This window comes from Scyliorhinus torazame, chromosome 3 (genome assembly GCF_047496885.1).
Source record: "Scyliorhinus torazame isolate Kashiwa2021f chromosome 3, sScyTor2.1, whole genome shotgun sequence".
In the NCBI taxonomy this organism is placed as follows: Eukaryota; Metazoa; Chordata; class Chondrichthyes; order Carcharhiniformes; family Scyliorhinidae; genus Scyliorhinus; species Scyliorhinus torazame.
The window spans coordinates 110,220,128-110,240,553 of record NC_092709.1 but is presented as its reverse complement, the minus strand read 5'-3'; the positions used below and the strand labels follow the sequence as shown (position 1 = coordinate 110,240,553).

Here is a 20,426-nt window from a genome sequence, read left to right as displayed (position 1 = left end):
CCGGGGCAAACCAGTGATTATTACAGATTGGGGACCAGACCGATGTTCCCTCTGTTCCCACAGGTCTCCTCCATTGCCTCAGACTCTCAGCGCCACCACCAACCACCACGGGGCTGGTGGAGTACCGTGCCGGCGGGAACGCCAGAGGTGCAGTTACCAACGCTCCCAAACTGGTGCCCTTGCATGAAGCCGCCTCCACACGCTCTGATGCCGACCCCTCCCCCACCACCCACTTCCTGATCATGGCTATCTTCACCGCCCAGTAATAGTTACTAAAATTTGGCAGCACCAGTCTGCCCTCTCCCCGACTCCGCTCAAGCATTACCTTCCTTACTTGCCCATCCAAACAAAGCCAGAGATCACTTTGTTGACCCGTTTAAAATAGGACCGCGGAATAAAGCTGGGGAGACATTGAAACACGAACAGGAATCTCGGGAGGACCGTCACCTTCACTATCTGAACCCTCCCAGCTAATGACAACGGGAGCGCGTCCCATTTCCGAAAATAGTCCTTCATTTGGTCTACTAGTCGTGTCAGATTTAATTTATGCAGCCGGTCCCATTCCCGCACCACTTGAATGCCTAGGGACCTAAAGCTTCCCCCTACTAATCTAAACGGCAGCTCCCCCAATCGCCTCTCCTGTCCCCTCGCCTGGACCGCAAACATCTCACTTTTCCCCATATTTAGCTTATACCCCGAAAACCGGCCAAATTCTCCGAGAATCTTCCATCCCCTCTAATGGGTCTGATACATACAGAAGTAGGTCGTCTGCATAGAGCGAGACTCTGTGATCCACCCCCCCCCCCCAGACCAGCCCCTTCCAGCTCCTTGAGGCTCTCAGAGCAATTGTCAACGGCTCTATAGCTAGCGTGAACAACAGTGGGGAGAGGGGGCATCCCTGTCTCGTCCTCCGGTGCAGTCTAAAATAGTCCGTGTTGTCCTATTCGTCCGTACACTTGCCACAGGAGCCTGATACAGCAACGTGACCCAGTCAATAAAGCCCCGCCCAAATCCGAACCGTCCCAGCACCTCGCACAGATAATCCCATTCTACCCGATCAAAAGCCATTTCTGCATCCATTGCGACTACTACCTCCACCTCCCTACCTTCCGGGGGCATCATGATTACATTTAACAACCTTCTTATTTGGCCACCAACTGCCTACCCTTAACAAACCCCGTCTAGTCCTCCACAATAACATCCGGAACACAATCCTCAATGCTGGAGGACAAAACTTTGGCCAGCAGTTTGGCGTCCACATTCAACAAGGATATCGGCCTGTAGGACCCACACAGCTCCGGGTTCTTGTCCCGCTTCAGAATCAGCGAAATCGTGGCCTGTGACATCGTCGGGGGCAGCACCCCTCTTTCCCTTGCCTCATTGAACATCCTCATCAACACCGGCCCCAATATGTAGTGGGGTCGTTGCCCACATTCTCCACTTTCATTGGGCAGCATGGTAGCATTGTGGATAGCACAATTGCTTCACAGCTCCAGGGTCCCAGGTTCGATTCCGGCTTGGGTCACTGTCTGTGCGGAGTCTGCACACCCTCCCCGTGTGTGCGTGGGTTTCCTCCGGGTGCTCTGGTTTCCTCCCACAGTCCAAAGATGTGCAGGTTAGGTGGATTGGCCATGAAAAATTGCCCTTAGTGTCCAAAATTGCCCTTAGTGTTGTGTGGGGTTACTGGGTTATGGGGATAAGGTGGAGGTGTTGACCTTGGGTAGGGTGCTCTTTCCAAGAGCCGGTGCAGACTTGATGGGCCGAATGGCCTCCTTCTGCACTGTAAATTCTATGATGATCTATGAATATCCCAGAGAACTTTTTATAAAACTCCACTGGATACCCGTCCGGCCCCAGGGCTTTACCCGCCTGCATGGCCGTCAGACCCTCCACTATCTCTTCCAACCCGATCGGGGCCTCCAGCCCTTCTACCAGCTCCCCGTCCACCTTTGGGAAATTCAGCCCCCCCAAGAAGTGCCTCATCCCCTCCGGCCCCGTAGGGGGTTCCGACCCATACAGCCTACTGTAGAAATCCCTAAACGCCTTATTCACCCCTACTGAATCTCCAACCAGGTTCCCATCTCCGTCATTTACTTTCCCTATCTTCCTGGCTGCCTTCCTCTTTCTAAGCTGCTGTGCACGCATTCTGCTGGCCTTCTCTCCATGCTCATAGATCGCCCCCCTCGCCTTTCTCAGCTGCTCCACTGCCCTCCCTGTGGTTAACAACCAAACTCCGCTTGTAGCTTCCGCCGTTCCCTTAAAAGCCCTGCCTCTGGGGTCTCCGCATACCTATCGATCTGTAGTATCTCCTTAACCAGTCGGTCCGTCTCTGCCCTGTCCACCTTCTCCCTATGGGCCTGTATCGAGATCAGCTCCCCTCTGACCACCGCCTTCAGTGCTTCCCAGACCATCGCTGCTGAAATTTCCCCCGTGTCGTTGACCTGAGGTAGTTCTGAGTACATTTCCTCAGCTGCTCGCACACCCCTTCGTCAGCCAAAAGTCCCACATCTAACCTCCAGTGAGGGTGCTGGTTACTGTCTTTACTAACCTGCAGGTCAACCCAGTGTCGGGCATGGTCTGAGATTGTAATCGCCGAGTACCCCGTGTCCACCACCCCTGACAGTAAGGCCCTGCTCAAAATGAAGAAATCGATCCGGGAGTACACTTTATGCACGTGTGAGTCGGAGAACTCCTTCACCCTCGGCTGCCCAAATCTCCATGGATCCATGAACCCTTTTAGTTCCTTTGCCATTGCTGGCACCCTCCCTGTTTTTGAGCTTGGCCCGTCAAAGCCAGGGTCAATAACTGTGTTGAAGTCCCCTCCCATGACCAACCTGTGCGAGTCCAGGTCCGGTATCTTCCCCAGCATCCTCTTTATCAACTCCACATCATGCCAATTTGGCGCATACACATTTACTAATACCACCTGAAACCCCTCCAGTTTCCCACTGACCATATCCGAGAATATTCTAGCTGCCTCAAACATCACCCGCTGATTGATCAGGATCGCAACCCCTCTAGTCTTTGAATCCAGGCCCGAGTGAAAGACCTGACTGACCCAGCCTTTCCTCAATCTAATCTGGTCAGCTACTCTAAGGTGCGTCTCCTGCAACATTACCACGTCCGCCTTCAGTCCCCTAAGATGCGCGAACACACATGCCCTCTTGACCCTCTTGACCCATTTAACCCTCGAACATTCCAGGTGATCAGCCTAGTTGGGGGCTCATTGCTCCCCACTTCGCCGATCAGCCATCGCCTTTTTTGGGCCCGCCTCCAGCCCATGCTCTGTGCCTTCACTGGCCCGCCCCCAGGCAGCCTCCGCCCCCAACCTCCTCTCTGTCCCTTGGCCCAAGTCCTTCCCTCGCCAGCAGAACATTTCCCCCCTCCCCTCCTAGTAACAACACTCTGTAACCCAACACCTTTAATAAACCGAACATATGCACCCCCCCCCCGCATGTCCATGAGCTAGCCTGCCCAGCTAGCTTGGTGGCCCCGATCCCTGGCACCGGATAGTCTCCCACCTATTGTTCCCACCCCACCCTCCCCCCTGCTCATACAAACATACTGCAACATCAAACAATCCCCACACAATTGCCTGACGGAAAAACACCAAAATCTAAACAAGCACACCTCCATCCCCCAACAGTGCAAATGAAAACCTTAACTCACTCAGCTCTGCCACTGGTCCCAAATCAATACAGAAGGCATTACAAACAGCTTCCACAAAACGAAAAACGAGAAACTTTTTTGTAAAGAACAGAGAAACAAAAAGAAAAAAAAACATGAATGTTGCAGGAAAGTTCAAAAGTTCTCAGTCCATCACCAGTCCTTTCCTCTTCACGAAATCCAGCGCGTCCTCAGGCGACTCGAAATAAAAGTGCTGTTCCTCGTACGTGACCCAGAGGCTGGCCGGATACAACAGTATGAACGTCACCTTTTTCTTAAAAAGGATCAACCTAATCTGGTTGAAGCCTGCTTTTCTCCTGGCCACCTCCACACTCAGGTCTTGGTAGACCCGCAGGATACTATTGTCCCACTTACAGCTCCGTGTCTGCTTCGCCCACTGTAGAATGCACTCCTTATTCAGTGACCTGTGGAATCTCACCACCATTGCCCTCGGGGGGGTCTCCCATTCGGGGCTTCCTCGCGGGTGCTCTGTGAGCCCTGTCCACTTCCAAGGGTCGGGAGAATGCCCCATCCGCCAGCAGCTTCTCAAACATATATGTGATGTATGCCCCAGCGTCCGCTCCTTCGGACCCCTCCGGGAGCCCAACGGTTCTCAAATTCTGCCGGCGGGACCTATTCTCTAGGTCCTCCACCTTCTCCAGGAGCTTCTTCTGCTGGTCTCTCAGCATCCCCACCTCCAACTCCACAGCAGTTCCTCCTGCTCAGCCAGCGTCTTCTCCATCTTCTGGATCGCCCGATCTTGGGAGTCCAATCTAAGCTCCAGCCGCTCAATCAACTCTTTTATCGGGTCCAAGCAGTCCCGTTTCTGCTCAGCAAAGCCTTCCTGAATAACTTGCATCAGCTGCTCCATTGACCGCTGGGTCGACAAACCAGAGGTCTGGCCCTCCGCCATGCTGTCTCCCGCTGCAGCTTCAACCCAAGCCTTCTCTGTCTTTCTGTTTCTGCCTTTACGAGCACTTCTAGTCCATCTCTCCATGCACCGATGTGGGAATTCAGTACACAATTGCTTCTATCATCAGTTTTACAGTTCAAATCCGGTAGAAAATCGGGGGAAAAGGTCCAAAAGTCCGACCAGAGCGGGAGCCACCAAATGTGCGACTTACTCCTTCATAGCCGCCACCGGAACCATTTTAAGCCACTTTAACCTTCCACCTGCGCCTCAGCCTAGGCACTCTGTGATCAACAAAGGGACTCCCCAACAGCAATAGAGTCACGTACCAACTTCTACCCCCCCCTCCCCCCCCCCCGCCCCCTGTCAGGACCTGCTTTATTTCCCCCTGTCACCAGGCACAACTCACCTCAGGGAGGGCAATGTGCATTGCTGTATTCTCTCAGCTGGATGCAATTTGAGCAGTGGCCACTGCTACTGTGACGGAGGCCCTGACGCTAACTAAGTAGGATTAAATTGGCCAAACATGTGGCCAGGGATCCCACAAATAGCCAAGGCAGGGTTGCCTCTGACATTTGAACTCATTGTCAGGCCCATGTTCCCTTGACTAAATTCAAACTGTTTATAGTGAACCAGCACCAAGCCATGTGAAACACTCCTCCCAAACGTTTGCCCACCTGAGTAACTACACTTAACTTCTATTTTCTGTTTTGTAGCTAGCTTCATATGTAACACATATTTGCTATTTGTTATATAATATATGTCTGCTACTTGACTCCACATTGTCTGATCTTAGTCTTACCACCACTATGGTGTACATTGTGGTGATGTGCATCAATGTAAATGCATGTAGGCTAGCTAGACACTAGAGGGAGCACCAAAGACATCACACACACTCAACCAATAGATCAGGTAGATAGGACACGACCAATGGGCATTCACGATACACACGGAGGTGACACGACCACAGGGGGGCATTACACCAACCCATATATAAAGGACACCACACACATGATCTGCCTCTTTCCAGTGGAGACAGTCAGTGAGAACAGACACAGGGTTGATTCAATATTATACCCACCACGTGGATTGCAGCAACTGGTTAGTCAGTCTGGGTAGCTATAGTAGGATTAGCAGTAGTGTCGAACCCGAGTAATAGAAGTGTAAATAGTTTAATAAACGTGTTGAAGTTATCTCGTCTGAACCTTCCTTTGTCAAGTGCACCACAAAGAAGCCGCTTATGTTACACCTACAACATAGCAAATCATACATGACCAAAAGTAACCTGAAAACCTGCACATATTACATCTATCACATACATTCGTATACTCTTTGTAACTTCTTCAAAGAATTTACTGAGGTCGGTCAACCATAAGTTTCCTTTTTGAAATATATGCTGACTACTCTATTATATTTTGGGTGAGATGTTTTTCCATTACATCTTTGATGAAAGATTCCATTATCTTTCCTACCACTGACATTGAGCTAATCATTCGATAGATCCTTGGACATTTTCTGTCTGTCTTTCACAATATAGGAATATTGGAATCAATTGGCTTCGGCACCATTTCTCTTTCTAATGAAATTTTATGAATATGTAATAGTGCCTCTGCTATCTTTTCCCTAACTTCTTTGAATATGTTTGGACGTAAGCCACCTGGACCTGAGATTTTACTCTCTCAAAGCTTGACTAGCTCATCAAATATGTCCTCCGCTTTCTTTTTAGTTGTTATGATGATTGTTTTGCCTCTTCCTGTAATGCCATATCCACCCTTTTAGTGTACCTGGTAAATAATGAGGCAAAGCCATTATTCCACATTTATGCTACATCACTGTCATTACCTGTGAATTTATCTTGTGGATCCCTTAATGACCCTATACCTATCCCAATTTCCCATTTTATATTTATGCCTAAAGAACAAGTTGCTATTTCATTTACATTCCTTGGATAATTTAATTTTGAAGTTCCTCTTTTCTTTTCTAGTTAAATTATTTTTAAACGCCTTCATATTCCTTGTGTCGTTCTCTTATCATCCTTTCCTTTCTTGTATCTCTATGCCTTTTTTCTAGTTTTAATTTTGCTTTTATATTTTTACTCATCCATTATTGACTAGTTTGTTCTTGCTTTTAGCAGTACACATTACTCCTGAATTTTAATGATCTTTTGAATATTTCCCACGCTGTTTGTTTCATCTCTCTGCTTGTCAATATTTATTTTCAGCTAACATTTCATTGCTCCATTCTCATTCCTTTATATTTAGCTTTCTTTCCCAATCGATTATTTCTTTGGTCTTGAATTTACGTCTTTCTCAATCATTATCTTAAACAAAATGATGTTGCGATTGCTTCTGCTTACATGTTTGTGCGAATGGTGCAGCGTGTTTGGGTGGTGTGTCTGTCAAACTAGGTGAATGGGCAAAACTGTGGCAATTGGATTTCAATGTGAGCAAATGTGAGGTTATCCATTTTGGACCAAAAAAGGACAGATGAAGGTATTTTCTAGATGATATGAAGTTAAATTCAGTGGATATCCAGAAACCTGTGGGTTTGGGTGCATAGACCTTTAAAATGCCACGAGCAATTGCAGAAAGTATCACAATCCCAACAGGGTTTCCAGATGCAACAATTTTTGTGTATTTTTGTTAGATTTAGCGCCCATCATTATTACATGCTCATTGACTATTATGTGCTGCTCACTGCAGTGTCACTATAAATATTTAATTGAGCCGACCTCACTTTGTTATATAAAGTCTGCCCAGAGTGTTTGAGCGGGATTCTCCGACCCCACCCCGCCGGGCCGGAGAATCGCGGGAGGGCGGCGTGAATCCCGCCCCCGCCCCGCCGGCTGCCGGATTCTCCGGCGCGGGGGTTTGGGGGGGGAGCGGGAATCGGGCCGCGCCGGCGTAAATTATACCTGGTACTTACCGCCGGGACCTGGCTCTGCGGGCGGCCTCCGGGGTCCTCGGGGGGGCGCGGGGGGATTTGGCCCCGGGGGGTGCCCCCACGGTGGCCTGGCCTGTGATCGGGGCCCACCGATCCGCGGGCAGGCCTGTGCCATGGGGGCACTCTTTCCCTCCGCACCAGCTGCTGTGGCCTGTGTGGAGACGAACCCCCCTGCGCATGCGCTGGGATGACGCCAGCACACGCTGGCGCTCCCGCGCATGCGCCAATTCCGCCGGCCGATGGAGGCCCTTCGGCGCCGGCTGGCCCGGTGCCAACATTGCCGGCGCCGGCCTAGCCAATGAAGGTGCGGAATCCGCACCTTCTGGGCGGCCCGATGCCGGAGTGGTTCACGGCACTCCTTGGCACCGGGACCGCCCACCCCATCGGTAGGGGAGAATCCCGCCCTTTGTTTTGTTAGCATTAAACCGGATAATTGTTTTGACAAAGTGTGATTATATCAACAGGTAATTATTGGTTGACTGTGTTCTGAACTATATCTAAGGTCACATGCAGAGCTATTGGATCCTGGTTAATTTTACGTATTAGGCTCGTGAATGGTGAGAAAGATGTTACTTGACATGTTTTTCCTTGGCAAGGCTGGGGTCCCTGTTTTTTTTGGTCAGTAGCTTAAGGGTCATTTTTGGTACAATGCTGCTGATCGAACTTAAAGCTGCAGCTTCCTGAGAGTGTGGGAAAATGAGGGGAAACGAAAGCAGCTGGTTAATGCTTGTGTCTCAATCTGCTGTGTTCCTTGTTGCTTCACTGAAAGTCAGGAAAGGGATCTTCATCCTGTTCACTAGTGACTTGAGGCCCTTTGCATTACGGGAGAGATATGACCCTTGTCTATTACAAGGCTCATTTCACATGTTTAGAACAAGATTTGCTCAAAGAACAGGACTTACAAAACTAATCTTGATCTAAACTATTTTGGGACCTTTTTCAAATATGTATAAAATATATCTTGTTTTTTTCTTTGGTGCCACTCAAATTTCTATCTGTTTAATTTGATGAATCTATCTATCCTCTGCAGATATTTGCCGTCTGGAATTACATACAAGGAATTTAGGCTTATCCTTCCGAAGATTTTTCACCCACTATGGACAGAAAAATCAATGGGTCAAAAATCTATATATATATTTTTGTTGGGCAAGGATGTAAATGAGTAAAATTATCCACTCTCTGTATAGAATTTAGAACATTGTTAGTCATTCACAGAGACTTCCTAAACTAACAGAATGGAAAGTTTCTGAAATAATCTCAGAATATAGCGGGTAACAAGGAGGGGGTGGTGGCATTGTGCTATTGTCACAGGACTGGTAATAATAATAATAATCTTTATTGTCACAAGTAGGCTTACATTAACACTGCAATGAAGTTACTGTGAAAAGCCCCTAGTCACCACATTCCGGCACCTGTTCGGGTACACTGAGGGAGAATTCAGAATGTCCAAATTACCTAACAGTATGTCTTTTGGGACTTGTGGGAGGAAACCGGAGCACCCGGAGGAAACCTGCGCAGACACAGGGAGGACGTGCATGCAGATGCTCAGGATAATGCTTTGGGGACTTTGGTTCGAATCCCCCCCGCGGCAGATGGTGAAATTTGAATTCTGGAATTCAAAGTCTAATAATGAGCACAAAAGCTTTCAAGGAAGGAAATCTGCCATCTTTGTTTGGTCTGGTCAATGTGTGACTCCGGATCCAACAATGCGGTTGATTCTTAACTACCCTCTGAAACAGCCTAGCAAGTCACTCAGTCCAAGGGCAATTTGATATTAAATGCTGGCCCAGCCAGTGATGCCCATAAACAATTATTTTTAAAAAAGAGTCCAAAAGTATGACTACCGAAACAAACTACGGCAGACTTCAAATTGGCAAAAGCTGTTGGTTCAGGAGCTCTTGGCATTGAGGGGTGTGGTCAGGGACTTTCTGCAGTATGAGACGTGGGAAAGTTTTAGAGTCTGCAAAAATTCAATTTGTTGCTCCTGTAATCCTTAAACAACATACTGTTTAGAGTGCTGGGGTTCTTAAATCTGGCAGCTGCTCCGCCAACAAGTGTACTGCGAACAGCTCAGCTGCAGAAAATCTGTCAGCAATGGACGTGTTTTTTTTTTGTTTCCATCAGCTGACATAACAAATGAGGTGTAGATTCCAGAGAATCTGTTTGTCAGAGTTAGCCATTCTGATTAGGAAGAGTTCACTTTTCAGCTGATGGAACAAAGGGTAGGGGTCAAGATGTTGGCTCAGAAATGACTGACTGCTGCATCTGTGTTAAGTCAAGAAGTGAAAAAACATCTTTACAGTTTGAAAGGAACATCCTGTTCTACCTTCTGAAAGGTTCCAGAATGTGTTAATTAAAATATTGCACTTAACGTTTAACAGAAGCATCATTTTGTTTTGTTATGTTAGCCTGACATACAGCTTTATGATTAAAATGAAACTGTGCAGTAAAGTTAAAGGAACGTAGTTGACTCTTTAGGGAGTTTTCAGGCCGCTCTTTTTCCTGGAACAGCCTGTTCGGAATACTCAGCTGCAGAGCCTGCCTTTTGGCAGCAGTAGGAAGGTTGAGCTGGAGCCAATACTTCACCGGCTGCTGCACAAGCTTTTTGATCAAGTTATTTTTTAATCACAGTTTTTATTATCTATTCTTTTATCACAATGTTGTCAAGCTAGTGAGACTAATTTCACCAATGAATTCTGTTGTTGAGGTTTGCTGCAAAGCCTTGTCCTTAAACCCATGCCAGTGATGGTCTACTTTAGTGTTTTTTGAACATTTTTTACCCAGGACCCACTTTTGTCAACTTGCCGACCTTCACGACCCACGCTGGCTGACCTTCGCGACGCACGCCATGTTTGCTTATCCTTAACGTGAAAGAGGAGTCTGCTTGGTCCACATGATCTCACTCCAATCAGGTTCACAGGAGAAGAGTGAAATGTGCATATCATGTGCTGTTCCTTTGCACTGTCTGCATCTTTGTGAGAACAGAAAATCCAAACCTTGCACAAGTAGGTCGTCATGAAGGGCAATAGTACTCAGCACTGAATACTCCTGGGAGATGCTAATCCAGAATGCTGATAGCCTCATGGGCTTTTGGTATGATATTAATGTGCTGTCGCAGGTCAGGTACAGCAGCGTGGACTTTTAATTTAGAGTCAGCTGTAAGTTAATAACTGACTCTGGAGTTTCAACCTCAAAAAGAGCTTTTCACCCACCACTTCTCTTTCAAAATCTGAAACTTCTCTCATCTGAAACATCTCTCATTTGCCAGTACTTCCCTGCTTATAACACACATGGGCTTTGCATCCTTATTTGCGTTGACTCAATTGACAGAACCATAGCTCAAGAAATCATCTTTATACTGCTCTGTCCTGTCCTGGACTCTCCTAAGCAGCTCTCTCTAGCAGATTCAGGTGTGAGACCCTGACCAGTAGGTACACTGCCAATTTGTGTCTCTGGCCGATTCTTTCTTACAAGAAAACAATTCATCTTCACAGTCCTCGTGCCTTGCTTGCCAGCAGCTAGAAAATGGAAGAAGTTTTCCTCTGTAATTTGGCGCTAAAAGCACGTACATACAGGGTGCTTATGTCAAGTGCACATACAGGACATGTGACCTGCTCACTGCTGCAACCTATTGCCGGAGGACTCCACAAAGCCTCATTTCCTTCTCAGTTAAAAGGCGGCTGCGATCACCATTCTCAATAAAAATGCTGGTAGCGGTTGTTGGGTGTTTCTCCTGCAATCAGGACCACCGCAACCGATCACTCCACGACCATCCTAACACCCGCCCATGACCCACCTGCAGGTTGCAACCTGCATTTTGAAAAACCCTGTCTACTTGAATCCTGCCCAATCTTACTATGTCACCACTACATTTATTTTTTTAATTTTTAAAAATGTATTTAGAGTACTCAATTCATTTTTTCCAATTATGGGGCAATTTAGCATGACCAATCCACCTACTCTGCACATCTTTTTGGGTTGTGTAGGCGAAACCCACGCAGACACGGGGAGAATGTGCAAACTCCACACGGACAGTGACCCAGAGCCGGGATCGAAGCTGGGACCTCGGCGCCTTGAGGCAGCAGTGCTACTCACTGCGCTACCGTGCTGCCCTACCACTACATTTATTTAACAGCATAGAACATATTCAATATATCCTTAGCATAAATTACAATTACGTTCACACCAAAACAAATCTCATTCAGATTTTAATTATTACATTAGCTTCGTAATTACAAGTCCTGTCAGGCACTACAGTTTTGGAAAGGACATACTTCCAAATAAGGAACTGATTATTCTAATACCTACTTTTATCATTTGGCCCCAGTGAATATATTAAATTCCTTGGCCTGATCTCAAATTCACTGGCTTTTCTGGTAGAATAGTGGGGGTGGTGGAAGGGATTTTGGTGTAGCTTGAATATTTATTATCAAGTATATTCTAAATTATAACAATATACTTTATATAACTAGCGCAATCAAAAAGTTGTGCCATGTGCCAAAATCGAGAATAACTTGATGGTCTTGAATATAGCCATGGAAAGCCCTGATTGAGACTGAGATTCTCCTTTGTTCCGGCAATGATTGTTCTTACTTTTGCAACATCCCGCATTTGTGCCTATTTGCATGAGGTATAATTACCAATGGTTTAGATTAGAACTCTTGACTGTAAATGAACAATGAATATTTGATTTGATTTGATTTATTGTCACATGTACCGAAGTACAGTGAAAAGTATTTTTCTGCGGCCATGGGAACGTACACAGTACGTACACAGTAGACAAAAACAGAATAATCGACAGAGTACATTGACAAATGGTACATCGACAAACAGTGATTGGTTACAGTGCGGAACAAAGGTATTTGCAAACTCAATATTAACTTAGGACTGACTGCTACGACATATTACAATACAGTACACTATGTGTGCAAATGTAAAAATTCATCACTAAAAATAGTTATACCACTGCACACCTTGAGGAAATGATCTAATTGTATAATTGACAGATAATGCATAAAGTGACATGTTTGGGACAACGTGACACCATCATGATGTAAAATATGGGCTGAGATAGCCATGAGTCCTTCAAGCCATGTGGTCTATCATGTCAGATGTACTGTACCATTCCAATGTACATTCTATCAATAGGTTGCGACACACTAATTGACAAATTATCACGAAGTTGTTAACAGAGAGGTTTCTTCCACAAGAAGGCAGTGAGCTTTGAAAGTGACAATTCCAACATTTAACATTTTTCGTTATAAGAAAACACTGTCACTGTAGTTAACTGGAATTGCAAAATATATAATCAGCACTTCATTATTGAGACGTTCTGAATTACCGATTACAGTTTGCTTTACCTTTTATATATAAAATTCTCATAAATCTCACCAACGAACAAGAAAATACACAAGGCGTTCATGTCAGAGTTTTGGGGCCTATTAAACTCAGAATGTTTCGCAAGGGAGCCACCCCAATTCATTGCAAGAATGACTTCAAACTCAATCACACATCTGCTTAATCTTGTTCCCTGAAAAATACTTTTCAAATCAAATTGAAAATAACTTGTTGTTCTATTTTTATTATGTCGGTTATGATATAAATAACAGGGTAAAAATTTTCAAGGGCTGTACATGAGCACCAAAGTCCCAGTAGCATCTGCAGAGACAACAGATAGGTTAACCAGATAGGATAACATTTTGTTATTGTTACAACCCCTACAGAGGTCACGGGGTGTGGACCACCGGTTCACTGTGACCTTTACGGAATATGAACTTCCCCGGTAACGGGGCAGGGCTTCCCCTTTAATGAGGGGACTCCTCATAGTATTAAAACCCCGACCTTGCTGCAGGACGAGGAGCGAGGCCCTTCAGGGAGTAGAGAGTATTTGTGTATTGACAATAAACCAGTATTTGTTGCATCCTACCTACTATTCCAAGTGTGTTCACTCTGTCGGATTCTACACTGTCGACGAGGGTTAAGTGGAGCTGCCACTGACGCTGAGTGCTGCGCACCCAGAGCAGTTCATTTAGGCCTCAAGAGGCCTCCCACCTATCGGCAGAGATGCCTCACATTGGAAAATTGGAGCCATACGATGCAGGCACTGATGATTGGGGGAAATACGTCAAATACATGCAGTATTTGTTCGGACCAATGTGATCATTGGGGAGGAATGGCAAATGATAAGACTACTCACGGCTTTTGGCGGACCTTCCTACAGTATCATAAAAAGTTTGACCCGCCCGGATGCACCTAAGTGGCCCTTATATGGGAATACTTTAACCCCAAGCCTCCTATAATCATTTGCTGGTTCAGGTTTCACACAGCCACCCAGTCCTAGGATGAATCTACTAACAACCTCTTGGCCCAATTGTGGAAATTGGCTGAAAGTTGCAAGTTTGGGAGAATGTTGAATGAAGCCCTGAGAGCTCGTTTGGTCTGTGGAATCTGTGACATGGCAGCGCAACGAAAACTCAGCGGAGACCCACCTGCATTTACAACGGGAGGTTGAGATAGCTATCTCCCACGAAAGCGCTGAACAGGGAGTCCAGGAACTCAAAGGCATGGCGGTCCTGTACCTAGGCTGCCTGACCGAATGGCATTCGACCTTGCTGAGACCGGAACAGATAAGTCCCCGATGATGGGGCTATTACCGCAGGGACACAGGCCGCCATGCTACAGAGGCCCAGAGAGCCGCTGCACAGCCTCCCTCTGACCCAGAGGACACGCATAACGGGTACAGGTCAGCAATATGCAGCCGAGACCAAGGTGACAGGTGGCCGCCTGAGGGCTTACATCCCCACCATCCCGCCAGATGCGACCGCCCCCCTCGTGATCGGGCTTACCATGTAGATGATGAAAACACATCCTACAAGCAGCTACACTGCGTAGTGGCACCACAGGTGGCTCTGATCCACATTACACTGCATTGCATCCAGATGGAACTGGATATCGGAATGGCGGTCTCCGTGGTCAGCCGCTGCATGTTCAACAAAATCTGGTTGGGCCTCCAGATGTTGGCTCTACAAGACACTCATGCCTGACTTCCCACATACACAGAGGAGCCATTGGCGATTGAGGGTACCTCAGTGGTCCCGGTTACATATGGGCAGCAATCAGCAAGTCTACCGCAAGTAGTGGTGTGTGGAAGCAGGCTGGGTTTACTGGGCTACGGCACCTCTGCCTGGATTGGCAGAAGGCCTGCTGCATATATCTGCAGGGACCGGAAGAGGTCCTAGTGAAATTCCCCAAGGTTTTCCAGGAGGGCCTGGACACCATAAAGGAGGCAGTGGCCCAGATGAGTGTTAACCCATTGGCGCAACCATGCTATTTTCAGGCTTGACCAGCCCCATAGGCCTTGAGGCCTAAGATGGATGCTGAATTGGATCAGTTGGAACATTTGGGCATTATGCACGCCATTCAGTTCTGCGACTGTACAGCCCCAGTCGTACCGCTGGTGAAGCCTGATGGCTCCGTAAGCCTATGCGGCGATTATAAGATGACGGTAAACCATGGGCTGGATTCTCCGATTGTGAGGCTGTGTTCGAAGATGCGGCCCAAAACTGACACCGATCCTCCGTATAGCTGGGAGCTAGCATTCCGGCAGTGTACAGCACCCAGCTCTAGCTGCCGAAACGGCCCGGAGAAGTGCGACATGGCGCCTGCCGCTCGCGGACCTGGCCTGTGAAATAGTGTCCCCGTTTGGCTGGCTTGTGATATGCCACGGCCAACCCCCCAACAGTGCCCCCAGCCCCTGATAAAGTCCCCCCCTGCCCGCGGATCAGTCCTCCCTGACTGTGGAGGCGCTGGCCTGACCGCACAGCCGCCACGCCGAGTTCCCGACAGATGAGACCACACGCGACTGATGCCGCCGGGAACTCGGCCGGTCGGGGGAGAAGCATTGGGGGGTGGGCCTCAGGTAATGTCCTGAGGCTGTTGGTATGCTGCTTTAAAGAGGGCGGAGCATCGCGAAAGCCGCGGCGCCCCCAATTTGGTCGTGAACGGCGATTCTCCGGCTCATCGGCTAACACGATTTCGTTGTCGGCGACTGGAGAATCCAGCTCCATGTCTTTTGAGTGGACTGCTGGTCCCTCGCATCGAGGATTTATATGCGAATTTCAGTGGTGGTCGCACCTTAACGAGTTAGATATGAGCCATGCATCTCTCCAGCTGACCCTGGACCACAGCTCCTGACGTTTCATGACGATAAGTACGCACCGAGGGCTGTACGAATATACCCGGTTGCTTTTTGAGGTCTCCTCTGCATGTGCGATCTTCCACAGAGTAATGGAGAACTGTCCAGAGTGGCGGTATACCTGGATGATGTGCTGATTATGGCTCCTGTACCAGGAGCTCCTACAGAATTGGCCGAATTCCTGCGGCGTTTCGAGGAGGCTGGCATCCGCCTCCAGCTCGTCAGTTGTGGCAATGCTTAAACAACATAACGGACTATAAAGCAAAGCTAAGTAGAATCTCCGGCAGCAGTGCACCCCTCCCCGATGACTCAATGCGCTGAACTCGCACCGATTCCGGGACCGGTGAGGGGCGAGCAGTGGCACTGTGTAAAACTCCCGGCTTCCGCACCAAAAATGGCCGGATAATGGCCGGGTCCGTGGCCGCGCATGCGCACGGCGATGACCTACAACGGTTTGGCAGGTTGACCTGCCAAATACTGCCCCACAGGGCAACCCCTGGCTATTCCCCTCAGTCCCCCAGCCCTCACGGAAACCCCCTCGGCCAGCAGCACAGCTCCCAGCCGACTGAGTCGGCACTGGACACAGTCCGTGGCCGCCATGCCGGGTTCCCAACCATTCAGACCACACGTCAACCGCGCGGTCGATAACTCGACCCATCGGGGGTGGAGCATTAGGGGACGGCCTTCCGATGACGCGCCAATGCCGTTCCAAAGGCGTGCGGCAATGGAGGGAGCGGGGACTAGAAAACCGGCATCAAACCGCTGCCCCCCCCCCGATTTAGGCGTCGGGAGGGATTCTCCGCCTGATCACTGATTATGATATCAGAGTCGGGCAATGGAGAATCCCGCCCAGGGCTAGGGTGGGATCCTAAGAGATTAGAGGGATTTGGAAGTGATGGGGTGATCAGGTGGAGGTGGTCTGAGATCAAGCGAATCAAAGGAGTTGAAGATTAGGTGAAATGGAGATCGCACAAGGGTGAACGTTGGAGATCAGGAGGAGTAAAAGGAGTCCGAGATCATGGTGGAGGAGTCAGATGCAAAGGCTGGGGTGTCTGGACTCATAGAGAGAGGGTGGAGTGGGTGGGGAGATGTTGGCCAACCATGGAGTGTGTAAAGTGGTTAGCTTTTTGGGGTTGGAAGAAACACTCAGGTTCCCTATCGCCCAAAAGCCAAGTGTCGTGATGATTGGACCATAAGTGCGCAAGACGTCACTCATAGGCAGGATGGCTACTCATGCAGATGCACAAATCATTCCTCACGGGTGAGGTGTCCGATCAATCCAATAAGGCAGGAAATCAACAATTCTGCCGCTGCATCACAGGGTCAAAGGTCCAGGTGCCAAAATTACATGGCACCTGGACGAGTATTCATTCCCTGTCAGTGTGGTTGTGTGAGAGGACGCCATGTGAATATAGCTACTGCTAGAAACTTCTGTATCCTCCCTCCCACCCCCATATCCTTAAATACTGCTACCATCTACTCATCTTCCCCCACCACCGGAAAACGGTAACTTCTGATATCACCTGCTATCCTGAACTGATGTCTCAGTATAACAGTAAGTGACTCCACAATTTTGCAATGTGTCCCTGCAGGTTCACCACCACTCTGTCCAGGAATGGTAGGAGGTCCTGTTTCCCAGTGACGGCAGCAGGCCCCAGCCTCCCTCCCAGCCCTACCCACTCCTCCCCCCAGCCCTCCTCACATCTCCTCCCAGCCCTCTCCCTTCTCCCCCCAGCCCTACCCACTCCTCCCCCCAAGCCCTCCCCCCTTCTCCCCCCTAGCCCTCCCCTCTCCTCCCCCAGTCCTCCTCGCTCCTCCCCCAGCCCTCCTCTTCTCCCCTCAGCCCTCCTCCTCCCCTCCCCCTTCATCCCCTCCTCCTCCATGTCCCCCCTCCTCCTCCCAGCCCCCTCTTGCCCCCTCCCCCACAAGCCTCTATAGTCTATAACAAACAACTCTCCCTACCTCAGTCAGCCATGCCCAATCCCCCTTGCACTGTCGCCACCCAATCTCGTTGCACTAAAGCCTCCTGTCCAGACCTCCAGCAAAGCTCCCCAGGGAGGAAATGCAGCTCATACTGTCATGTGAGGGTACCTTTAAGAAATGGATGTTTAAGCAATGTATCTTTAAGAAATGCAGTATTGTCAGAGTGTGGGTGGAGCTGGGTTTTAGATCAGCCATTTTGCAGTTTAGTTTTCAGTTTTGAGGAAAAGAGCTTGGGTGTGTGTCTGTGTTTGCAGTGAGCTGGATCTGCTGTGATCTCTGCCATGAAAAACTATCTCTGGATCATTTGGGTGATTTAAACTCATAAAAGTAAAGCCTTTAACCTGATTTGTTTCTGTTTAAAGGTGTTAAGTCTCTGGGATGTTGAAAGGAATAACTGAAGGATTATTTAGTGTTGTAATATTTTCGGGGTTATCTTTGAAGTAAGGGGTGTTAAGAGATCCAATGTTTATTTCAGAGGTTAAGTTGAGTTCATGGAATAAACATTGTTTTGTGTTTAAAAACCCACGTGTCCATAATTGTAATCCCACACCTAGGGAACAAGCCGTGTGCTCGGAAAAGCAACAATAGCATTAAAGGGGAGGTTGGTTGAACTCCATGATACATTTTGTGGTTCTGAAAATCCCTCGCCCATAACAATACTCAGTCCAGATCCATCAGGAAGATTACCACGCCTGCTACTTGCAAAGTTAGTTTTAAACAGGAAAGGCTAGTTCGCATCACTTTATTAGTGGCATAAACAGGGAATTCCTACAGTGCAGAAGGAAGCCATTTGGCCCATCAAGCTTGCACTGACCCTCTGAAAGAGCACCTTACCCAGGCCCACTTCCCCGCCCTATCCTTGCAACGCCACCTAATCTGCACACCTTCGGACACTAAGGGGAAATTGTATCATGGCCAATCCCTGCTGTGAGGCAGCAGTGCTAACCACTGTGACACTGTGCTGCCAATATCAATGAGAGATGCAAGAATCAGCATTTGTTTCCTATGGCCCACATTGGTCAAGGCCTGCGATTGTGGCTGCAATGTCCATTTACACAATCTATGGGTGTTCTATAGCCACTTCTCCAAAGGGGGTGCTCTCGCTTATCCAGTCTCCCAATAGTTCTGCTATTCTATCAGGCTCTGTTGGATTTGAAAACTGCACACAAGGGGTTCCAACTAAGGGAGCAATCATTGTCACTTTGAGGAATAAATGTTCCTTGAGTGGGCTTATTTTGCTTCATACACCTGACTACATGTCAATTGAGCTGATGCTAAACTGTCTCAGCGATAGCACTACCTTCACTTTTTAACTTATTTTTACAGTAATGTGGCTGATAATTCCGCCCCCCCCCCCCATGTGTTTATGTACAACATCCCCTGCTGGTCACTCCCAGTGGAGCCCTTGTCCTGAGGCCACTTTCCTTTACTCAGTTCTGCCTTGCCCCTTCCAGAATGGAACCCTTGCCCTACAAAAGCCAGGCACACCCTAACCCTGGTCTGGTCTCTGTGGAGACTTGCCTGGGAGACACCCATGAAGCCATGGAGGCACTTACTTCTAAGCCTTGCACTGACCCCTGTGAGCGCTATGCAAACCAGACCTCAGGCCGCCAGCTATACCTTGGTTAAATGCTTTTGTAAATCACATTGGCCTGCTTTCACGCCGATGTGGAATTTTAATTCAATGTGGGGGTGATTCAGGCAAGTAGGTGCCACAATGAGATGCAAATATATGATAATGACATTCATGATATTATGCAGCATGAAACACGGCCCACCATCGATGGGAGGAGAGGAGGGGGGGGGGGGGGTGGCGGGGGAGAGTACACAATCGTTTCCTGATTTTACATCAGGAAATTGTGCCTCAGGCCTTCTCATGAGATTTTGCAATTCGCCCATTCTGATTCGATCCGATCAGAAGCAGAAAATCTCGGAGCAAGACTTTATAAATAGAGGCATAGAGTACAAAAGCAAGGATGTTATGGTGAATCTTTATAAATCACTCCGTCCCAAATAGCGCATTGCGTCCAGTTCTGGACAACACGCTTTGAGAAGAATGTGAAGGTTTTAAAGAGGGTATTGAAAAGAATTACAAGAACTACGAGAATTACGAGAAATTAAGAGGCGATTCGATGAAGGTCTAGACAGAATAGATGGGGAGACAAATCCTGATCTACATGGTTTGGTATCATAGAATCATAGATATCATGGAATCCCGACAGCGCAGAAGGAGGCCATTCAGCCCATCAAGTCTGCACCGAGCCTACAAATGAGCAATCTACCCATACCCTATTCCCGTAACTCCATAACTAACCTAAGTTGCACATCCCTGGACACTAATGGACAATTTATCATGGCCAATAATAAATTCAATCCACCTAACCTGTACATCGTGGACTGTGAGAGGAAACCAGAGCACCCGGAGGAAACACACGCAGACGTGGGGAGGAAACCGGAGCACTCGGAGGAAACCCATGCAGACACGGGGAGAACAGACAAACTCCATACAGACAGTGACCCAAGCCGGAATTGAACTTTGGCTCTGGCGCTGTGAGGCAGCAGTGCTAACCACCGTGCCACCATGCCTGTTAGTACACCAACAGATTTTGCATTTAGCCATTGCAGAAGCTAAACATAATTAAATTATAATATTTATGATACAGACATCAGGTAATCTGAGTTTGCAGGCATTACTTCCAGGTGAAATATCCTTACTCCATACGGGGACGT

The 20,426-nt window shown here is 48.2% G+C and overlaps 1 protein-coding gene across 2 annotated transcripts in view; it reads right to left on the bottom strand.

Annotated features, from left to right (window-relative positions):
- The window catches only part of smad1 (SMAD family member 1), a 382,222-nt gene extending 374,573 nt beyond the window's left edge, over window positions 1–7,649 (bottom strand). For both annotated transcript variants that reach the window (XM_072496114.1, XM_072496119.1), the window contains exon 1: window positions 7,502–7,649. The gene's annotated coding sequence lies outside the window, so the exon portion shown is untranslated. The remainder of the gene's footprint in view (window positions 1–7,501) is intronic.
- Window positions 7,650–20,426: the final 12,777 nt, after the last annotated feature.